We start from the raw sequence: 10,810 nt of genomic DNA on the forward strand, positions 1-10,810 counted from the left end.
TCCCCTGAGGAGGTGGGTGACTACAGACCTATATCTTTAACAGGAATGGGTCTTAAGTTTCTGTCTAAGATGGCAGCCAATAGGTTTCAAGAGGTGATTATGCAGTGTGTTCACAAGAACCAATATGGTTTCATAAAAAGTAGAACAATTCAGGATTGTATTGGGTGGACCTTTGAGTATTTGCACCAGTGTCATCAGTCCAAGAAACCTATTGTGATTCTAAAGTTGGATTTTGAAAAGGCTTTTGACTCCCTTGAGCATGAGGCCATTTTGCAAATTCTGAGACATAAGGGCTTTAATGAGAAGTGGATCCTTTGGATGAAGCAGCTTCTCTCCACAGGTACCTCCTCTGTCCTGCTTAATGGTGTCCCTGGTAGGAAGTTTAGGTGCAAAAAGGGTGTCAGACAGGGTGATCCAGTCTCTCCTCTCTTGTTTGTCCTAGCTGCTGATCTTCTGCAGACTGTAATTAATGATATGTTCAGAAGGGGCATTCTTCAGTTACCTATTCCTTGTCATGATCAGGATTACCCTGTAGTTTAGTATGCTGATGATACTCTTATTATCTTGCCTGCTGACAAGGATCAACTTTTAGCTCTAAAGGATATGCTCAGGATCTTCTCTGAGTCCACTGGTCTGGATGTGAACTATCATAAATCCTTTATTATTCCCATCAATGTGGACACTGCTGTCATGGCTGAATTAGCTTCTGCTTTTGGCTGCCAGATTGGGAAAATGCCTTTTACCTACCTTGGGTTGCCAGTGGGAACTACAAGGCCTAAAATGCTGGATTTTATGCCACTGGTTGATTGCATGGAGAGGAGAATGACAGCTAGTTCATCTTTTCTGAATCAGGGGGAAAGGCTGCAGTTCCTTAATTCTGCTCTGTCATCTATGCCCATTTTCTTCTTGTGCAGTTTGGCTGTCCCAGCTGGAATTCTTAAACAATTGGAAAGAATCCAGAGGCAATGTCTCTGGAGGAGGAACAGGGGTCAGCCTGCACCCTCCCTAGCTGCTTGGGACCTTATTTGCAGGCCAAAAAACAGGGGAGGTCTTGGCATCCTCAACCTTGGTTCCCAGAATGTTGCACTTTTGATCAAACATGCCAATAATTTCCTTAATAAAAAGGATCTTCCTTGGGTTTCTTTAATTTGGGATACTTACTACCATAATAGGGTCCCTCAGGGAACTTCTGATTGTGGCTCATTCTGGTGGAAGGATATTTGTAAGGTCATGCATCATTTTAGGGAGTGTGCTTGGGTTCAGATTAATACAGGGAACACTGCCCTCATGTGGTCAGATAACCTGCAGTTTGATGGTCAGGTGTCTAGCCTTCAGCTCAGATTTCCCAGGCTCTACTCCTATGTTAAGGACCCCTGGGTTACTGTTACGGAATTCATGGGCTCTCAGGACATTTTCCAGCATTTCCACCTTCCTTTGTCCAGCCAGGCTTTTGATGAACTGACTATTCTCTAGTCTATGTTGGGTGGCCTTATTAGTGCACCTGGGTCCAAGGATATCTGGTTTTGGAAGGGCACTGCCAAGGGATACTCACCAAAGCTGTTTTACTCACATACTTTTGTCTCTGCATCTTTCAACCCTTTGACAGCTTGGATCTGGAAGTCCTCTTGTACAATGAAAATCAAAGTTTTTGCTTGGATGCTTATTATGGATAGGTTGAACACCAAGGAGATGGTGGATAGGAGGCATTGGCATTTGGAGGATGGAGTGAGCTGTGTCCTTTGCCCTTTGCAGACTAGGGAAACAAGAGATCATTTGTTCTTCAATTGCAACTTTAGTGTCAGAATTTGGAACTATCTACGAATTGATTGGTCTTCTGGTGACTCCATGGCTCATTTGGTCCTTAATGCTAGCAGGAGTTTTAGGAAGCCCTTCTTCACTTGCTGGAATATCTGGATCATCAGGAATGCTAAGGTCTTCAGGCATGAGAGAGCTAGATTTAATAAATGGAGATCTGCTTTTATACATGACATCAGCTTAATGCAATATAGAGTGAAAGCTGCCTACAAAGATGATCTTCTACGCTGGATTTCATTCCTGCCACCTTGAGGCCTTTAATATGTATCCTCTACCTTGTTTTTCTACTTCTTCCCCTAGATTCTTTGATTACCTCTTGTAATCCCCCCTTTTCTGTACCTGTACTGTATATATTTTCTCAATAAAATTTTGATATGCTGTGGGGGTTTCCCCTACAGTTCCCAGTCAAAAAAAAAGCCCAATAATGTCCAAAACAATAGATAATATAGCATGGAGCAATCAAAAATTATAGATACGTTGGAGACGTATCATGCATCCCCAAGCTTAATTCCTGCTTGTCCTCGAGTAGGTAAATGATAGAAACAGAATTTTTGATGCGGAGTGCTACTTGGCATAATTTCAATGTAATTGTTCTTAATTGTGGTATGAATATTCAGATCCGAAAGATTCAAGACAAGAGTTTAATATTGACATAAAAAAGTAATACTTCGAGCCTACTAACAAAGCAATTATGTCTTCTCAAAATAACATGGCCAAAGAAAGTTATCCCTACAAAATCATATAGTCTGGCTATGCTCTATCTTCACCAGACAAAGTATTTAAATCATGCACAACCCCGATGACAAGCCAAGCAATTGTTTCATACTTTTGGTGTTCTCAAACTTTTTCAATCTTCACGCAATACATGAGCGTGAGCCATGGACATAGCACTATATGTGGAATAGAATGGTGGTTGTGGAGAAGACAAAAAGGGAGAAGATAGTCTCACATCAACTAGGCGTATCAACGGGCTATGGAGATGCCCATCAATAGATATCAATGTGAGTGAGTAGGGATTGCCATGCAACGGATGCACTAGAGCTATAAGTATATAAAAGCTCAACAAAAGAAACTAAGTGGGTGTGCATCCAACTCGCTTGCTCACGAAGACCTAGGGCATTTTGAGGAAGCCCATCATTGGAATATACAAGCCAAGTTCTATAATGAAAAATTCCCACTAGTATATGAAAGTGACATAATGAGAGACTCTCTATCATGAAGATCATGGTGCTACTTTGAAGCACAACTGTGGTAAAAGGATAGTAACATTGTCCCTTCTCTCTTTTTCTCTCATCATATTTTTATTTGGGCCTTTTCTTTTTTATGGCCTCTTTTCCTTCTTCTTTTTTCGTTCAGAGTCTCATCCCGACTTGTGGGGGAATCATAGTCTCCATCATCCTTTCCTCACTTGGGAGAATGCTCTAAAAATGAAGATCATCACACTTTTATTTTCTTACAACTCAACAATTACAACTCGATACTTAGAACAAAATATGACTCTATATGAATGCCTCCGGCGGTGTACCGGGATATGCAATGAATCAAGAGTGACATGTATGAAAGAATTATGAACGGTTGATTTGCCACAAATACGATGTCAACTACATGATCATGCAAAGCAATATGACAATGATGGAGCGTGTCATAATAAACGGAATGGTGGAAAGTTGCATGGCAATATATCTCGGAATGGCTATGGAAATGCCATGATAGGTAGGTATGGTGGCTGTTTTGAGGAAGGTTTATGGTGGATGTAAGATACCGGCGAAAAGTGCGCGGTATTAGAGAGGCTAGCAATGGTGGAAGGAAGAAAGTGCGTATAATCCATGGACTCAAGATTAGTCATAAAGAACTCATATACTTATTGCAAAAATCTACAAGTTATCAAAGCAAAGTATTACACGCATGCTCCTAGGGGGATAGATTGGTAGGAAAAGACGATCGCTCGTCCCCGACCGCCACTCATAAGGAAGACAATCAATAAATAAATTATGCTCCAACTTCATCACATAACGGTTCACCATACGTGCATGCTACAGGAATCACAAACTTTAACACAAGTATTTCTCAAATTCACAACTACTCAACTAGCATGACTCTAATAGCACCATCTTTATATCTCAAAACAATTATCAAGCATCAAACTTTTCTTAGCTTTCAACACACTCATAAGAAAGTTTTTACAAATCTTGAATACCAAGCATATTAGGATTATTTAAGCAAATTACCATGCTATTTAAGAATCTCAAAATAATCTAAGTGAAGCATGAGAGATCAATAGTTTCTATAAAACAAATCCACCACCGTGCTCTAAAAGATATAAGTGAAGTACTAGAGCAAAACTATATAACTCAAAAAATATAAGCGAAGCACATAGAGTATTCTAACAAATTCCAAATCATGTATGGCTCTCTCGAAAGGTGTGTACATCAAGGATGATTGTGGTAAACTAAAAATCAAAGATTCAAATCATACAAGACACTCCAAGCAAAACACATATCATGTGATGAATAAAAATATAGCTCCAAGTAAAGTTATCGATGGAAGTAGACGAAAGAGGGGATGCCATCCGGGGCATCCCCAAGCTTTGGCTTTATGGTGTCCTTAGATTATCTTGGGGGTGCCATGGGCATCCCCAAGCTTAGGCTCTTGCCACTCCTTGTTCCATAATCCATAAAAATCTTTCACCCAAAACTTGAAAACTTCACAACACAAAACTCAACAGAAAATCTCGTGAGCTCCGTTAGCGAAAGAAAACAAAAGACCACTTCAAGGTACTGTAATTAACTCATTCTTTATTTATATTGGTGTTAAACCTACTTTATTCCAACTTCTATATGGTTTATAAACTATTTTACTAGCCATAGATTGATCAAAATAAGCAAACAACACACGAAAAACAGAATCTGTCAAAAACAGAACAGTCTGTAGTAATCTGTAACTAACGCAAACTTCTGGAACTCCAAAACATCAGCCAAAATAGGACGACCTAGAAAATTTGTTTATTGATCCGCAGCAATTGGAATCACCATTTTATCACGTTCTGGTGATTTTGAACAATTATTTTCGTGAACAGAAAGTTTCTGGAAATTACAGCAAGATCAAATAACTATCATCCAAGAAGATCCTATAGGTTTAACTTGGCACAACCACTAATTAAAACATAGAAACACATCTAACCAGAGGCTAGAACAAATATTTATTCCTAAACAGAAGCAAAAAGCAAAAAAACTAAAAATAAAATTGGGTTGCCTCCCAACAAGCGCTTTTCTTTAAAGCCTTTTTAGCTAGGCATTGAGATTTCAATGATGCTCACACGAAAGATAATAATTGAAACACAAAGAGAGCATCATGAAACATGTGACAAACACATCTAAGTCTAACATACTTCTTATGCATAGGCATCTTATAGAAAAACAAATTATCATAACAAGCAAAAACTAGCATATGCAAGGAAGCGGAAAGAAACAATAGCAATCTCAACATAACGAGAGGTAATTTAGCAACATGAAAATTTCTACAACCATATTTTCCTCTCTCATAATAATTACATGTAGGATCATAAGCAAATTTAACAATATAGCTATCACATAGCATATTCTCAACACGATCCACATGCATGCAAAGTTCACACTCTTCCAAGATAGTGGGATTAATATTAACTAAAGTCATGACCTCTCCAAACCCACTTTTAATATTATTGCAAACATTATCAATCTCATATTCGTCATGGGGCTTAAATAAATTTTCAAGATCATAAGAAGAATCACCCCAATCATGATCATTGCAACAAGTAGTAGGCATAGCAAAACTAGCATCCCCAAGCTTAGGGTTTTGCATATTATTAACACAATTGACATCAAGAGAATTTATAGTAAAATCATTGAAATCATGCTTTTCATCGAAGGAACTATCAAGCATGGTTGCAATAGCAACGATCTCATTTTTAACATAAGGAACTATAGCAAATTCGTCTTCATAAATATCTGCATCATGGCCACAAGAATAGCAAGCATCATGTTCATCAAGGGATATTTCAACCAAATCATCGGAATCATCATTATCTATTGATTCATGCATATCATTATTTTCTTCCAAAGCAACAGTCATTCTTTCAATAAATTCGTGGACATAGACATTATGAGCAAGGTTTTCATTGCAATATTTACGAATGATGGAATTTTCAGATTTGTTGGGAGTAAAATCATACTTTTCAATCAAAGAAGCAACTTCATGAGCACCCTTAAAAACGACAAATTCTTCAATTTGTTCGATATCATAGTAACTATAAACACCCTTTGCACAAGAAGATAAGATTTCATTATCATTGAACTCACATAGGTAGGGAAGGTGTTTTTAGGGTTCTTAGAGCAACAAGTAAAATCACAAATTTCACAAAGATTCCAAGCATAGCATAGCAAACTATTTATATGATACCATAAGATCTTCCCTTTTTCAGACAAACGATGACGCACAAAATGAGCATGCTCATCTAAAGATTTCCCATCAAATAGGCTAGTTGGGGTTTCAGCACGAGCGCATAAGGATCGAAGATGATCCAAGTAGAACACTTTAAGTGGATCCATATCAATAGATTTTCAGCAAGCGAAGATGCAAGCATATAGAAGGCACATGGCAACACGAGCAAACAAGAAGCAAGCAAAAAAGAGGCAAACGGAAAAGAGAGGGCGAATAAAATGGCAAGGGTGAAGTGGGGGAGAGGAAAACGAGAGGCAAATGGCAAATAATGTAATGCGGGAGATAAGGGATTGTGATGGGTACTTGGTATGTTGACTTGCGTAGACCTCCCCGGCAACGGCGCCAAAAATCCTTCTTGCTACCTCTTGAGCATTGCATTGGTTTTCCCTTGAAGAGGAAAGGATGATGCAGCAAAGTAGCGTAAGTATTTCCCTCAGTTTTTGAGAACCAAGGTATCAATCCAGTAGGAAGCTACGCGCGAGTCCCTCGCACCTACACAAAACAAATAAATCCTCGCAACCAACGCGATAAGGGGTTGTCAATCCCTTCACAGTCACTTACGAGAGTGAGATCTGATAGATATGATAGGATAACATTTTTGGTATTTTTATGATAAAGATGCAAAGTAAAAAAGCAAAGGAAATAACTAAGTGTTGGAAGATTAATATGATGAAGATAGACCCGGGGGCCATAGGTTTCACTAGTGGCTTCTCTCAAGAGCATAAGTATTTTACGGTGGGTGAACGAATTACTGTTGAGCAATTGACAGAATTGAGCATAGTTATGAGAGTATCTAGGTATGATCATGTATATAGGCATCACGTCCGAGACAAGTAGACCGACTCCTGCCTGCATCTAGTACTATTACTCCACTCATCGACCGCTATCCAGCATGCATCTAGAGTATTAAGTTCATGGAAATAGAGTAACGCCTTGAGCAAGATGACACGATGTAGAGGGATAAATTCATGCAATATGATAAAAAAACCATCTTGTTATCCTCGATGGCAACAATACAATGCGTGCCTTGCTGCCCCTACTGTCACTGGGAAAGGACACCGCAAGATTGAACCCAAAGCTAAGCACTTCTCCCATTGCAAGAAAGATCAATCTAGTAGGCCAAACCAAACTGATAATTCGAAGAGACTTGCAAAGATAACCATTCATACATAAAAGAATTCAGAGAAGATTCAAATATTGTTCATAGATAATCTTGATCATAAACCCACAATTCATCGGTCTCAACAAACACACCGCAAAAAGAAGATTACATCGAATAGATCTCCATGAGAGAGGGGAGAACATTGTATTGAGATCCAAAAAGAGAGAAGAAGCCATCTAGCTACTAACTATGGACCCGAAGGTCTGAGGTAAACTACTCACACTTCATCGGAGAGGCTATGATGATGATGTAGAAGCCCTCCGTGATGGATGCCCCCTCCGGCGGAGCTCCGGAACAGGCCCCAAGATGGGATCTCATGGGTACAGAAGGTTGCGGCGGTGGAATTAGGTTTTTGGCTCCGTATCTGATCGTTTGGGGGTACGTAGGTATATATAGGAGGAAGGAGTACGTCGGTGGAGCAACAGGGGTCCCACGAGGGTGGAGGGCGCGCCCCCTACCTCGTGGCCTCCTCTTTTGTTTCTTGACGTAGGGTCCAAGTCTCCTGGATCATAATCTTCCTAAAATCACGTTCCCGAATGTTTCATTCCGTTTGGACTCCGTTTGATATTCCTTTTCTGCGAAACTCTGAATTAGGCAAAAACAACAATTCTGGGCTGGGCCTCCAGTTAATAGGTTAGTCCCAAAAGTAATATAAAAGTGAATAATAAAGCCCAATAATGTCCAAAATAGTAGAAAATATAGCATGGAGCAATCAAAAATTATAGATACGTTGGAGACGTATCAGTACTCAGATTCAATATACTCACGAATTCATCAGGGGCTGGGCCCTGGGATCCCATGTCGGGCCGCTGTCGGCGGTGGCAGTGGACTCCTCAAGAAGAGGAGCTTTTCCCCTGTTGGGCGACTCGGCCTCCAAGTGTGCGAAGGCCGTCCTCTTCTTTCTTCCCCCCGCAGGGGATTCATCTTCCTCCTCCTCGTCCTCTTCGGAGGCGGAACAGGCATCAGAGCCTTCGGATATTGTGTCTGAAGTGCCGCGGCGACGAAGGCCGCCCCGGGTCTTTTTGGCCTCCTTCTCGACCGTCTTCTTCGGCACCTTGTAAGGCGTCGGGACCAGAATCTTCGTCAGAAGTGGGACGGCCAGTTCTTCGGGCAGCGGGACCGGCCAATGGATCCGCTCCGCCTTCTTCGTCCAGCCCTAGGAGAGTTGTGGAAAACACATTAGGCGCTTCCCTTGGGTTATGCGGATAAAAAGTACGATGACTTACCGAACTTGTAGGGTGGGACAGTTGGTACCCGCGGTCTTCGGTGGAGTCCAGCCATGATTTGCTGGACTTGAAAAGCACCTTCCAGATGTCCTTGTGCGAGGAGCCGAAAAGCTCTCGCAGGATTTGGTGCTTGGCCGGATCGAATTCCCATAGATTGCAAGTCTGGTGTTGACAAGGCAGGATCCGGTGAACTAACATCACCTGGACTACATTGACAAGTTCAATGTTCTTGTCTCCCATATCTTTAACGCGCGTCTGGAGCACCGACAGTTCGTCGGATGAGGACCAGTTCAGGCCCTTCCTTACGCAGGATGTAAGCCGCAGGGGGCACCGGATCGAAACTCGAGAGTAGCGGCCCGTTCCATGTCGCGTGGCTCAGTGATATAAAACCACTGCTGTTGCCACTCCTTGACGGAATCATTAAAGGTGCATGTTGGCCATATGACGTTGGGCATCTTGCTCACCATAGCGCCCCCGCACTCGGCGTGCTCGCCGCCCACTACCTTGGGCTTCACATTAAAAATCTTCAGCCATAAGCTGAAGTGTGGCGAGATGCGGAGAAAAGCCTCGCACACGACAATGAATGTCGAGATGTTGAGGAAGGAATTAGGGGACATATCATGAAGATCGATCCCATAGTAATACATGATGCCGCGAACGAATGGGTGGAGGGGAAACCATAGCCCATGGACAAAGTGAGGGAGGAATACAACCCTCTCGTGGGTTTCCGGAGTGGGGACGATCTGTCCCGCCATCGGGAGACGGTGGCTGATTTTCTTGGACAGATACCCGGCCTCCCGAAGCTTTTTGATATCCTTCTCCCAGACGGTAGAGGCCATCCATTTGCCTCCTGCTCCGGATCCGGACATTTTCGGAAGGCCTTTGTGGGCAGAGAAGATGAACGCTTGGGCGCTGGACCTCGGGCAGAGGGGAATCGATCGGAAGGAAGAAAGCGTGGGTGCGAATGGGAGTCCTTATCCCCTTATAAAGGCAGCAGGGATTCTGCGCCTCCCCACTTGCCTGGTAAAACTGCTTGTTCCCCCAAGCGCCGTAATTCATGGCACGGTTGGGTTGCCCACACCCGTATTAATGAGAATCCCGTGAAAAGAGGGACACGATCTCTGCTTCGACAAGACGTGCCAACAAAACCGCCTCGCAACACGTGCTGTGGCAGGCTCGGAAAAACGGTTCATCATGACCAGACCACGGCTGAACGTCACGTTAAGAAAAGCTGTCAGCAGATTAGATTTGTGGAAATATTATTCTCTCTATGGTGGTATGTGGAATTTGTTTTGCAGAGCCGGACACAGTCCTTGTGTTCAAAATCTTCTATGGAATATTCGAAGGAGGAACCCGCCTTGCAATGCCGAAGACAATCTCCGCGTTGGACTCATCGTCATTGAATCCTGGTTCAGGGGCTACTGAGAGTGTCCTGGATTAGGGGGTCCTCGGATAGCCGGACTATATACTTTAGTCGGACTGTTGGACTATGAAGAAACAAGATTGAAGACTTCGTCCCGTGTCCGAATGGGACTCTCCTTGGCGTGGAAGGCAAGCTTGGCAATACGGATATGTAGATCTCCTCCCTTGTAACCGACTCTGTGTAACCCTAGCCCCCTCCGATGTCTATATAAACCAGAGGGTTTAGTCCGTAGGACAACAACAATCATACCATAGGCTAGCTTCTAGGGTTTAGCCTCTACGATCTCGTGGTAGATCAGCTCTTGTAATACACATATCATCAAGATCAATCAAGCAGGAAGTAGGGTATTACCTCCATCGAGAGGGCCCGAACCTGGGTAAACATCGTGTCCCCCGCCTCCTGTTACCATCCGCCTTAGACGCATAGTTTGGGACCCCCTACCCGAGATCTGCTGGTTTTGACACCGACAATCTGATTTCCCTCTGATCGGGTTTAAGCCCGATTAGATCATAATCTGTTGCGACCCCCAGGGTGGCAATGCGATCTAGCAGTTCGTTTAAAGACGAGATATCTGCTGGATCCATCTTATCGACGCTTTCAAGGTTGATGCAGAGATGGTTTTTGGCAATCTGGGGGACCTCTTTGGGCTTGACGGCCGGGCTGGCGCCTACTGTGAAAGTACCGATCTGGAGGATCTTCCCAGGA

The sequence above is a fragment of the Triticum aestivum genome, chromosome 7D (assembly GCF_018294505.1).
Source record: "Triticum aestivum cultivar Chinese Spring chromosome 7D, IWGSC CS RefSeq v2.1, whole genome shotgun sequence".
Taxonomy (NCBI): Eukaryota; Viridiplantae; Streptophyta; class Magnoliopsida; order Poales; family Poaceae; genus Triticum; species Triticum aestivum.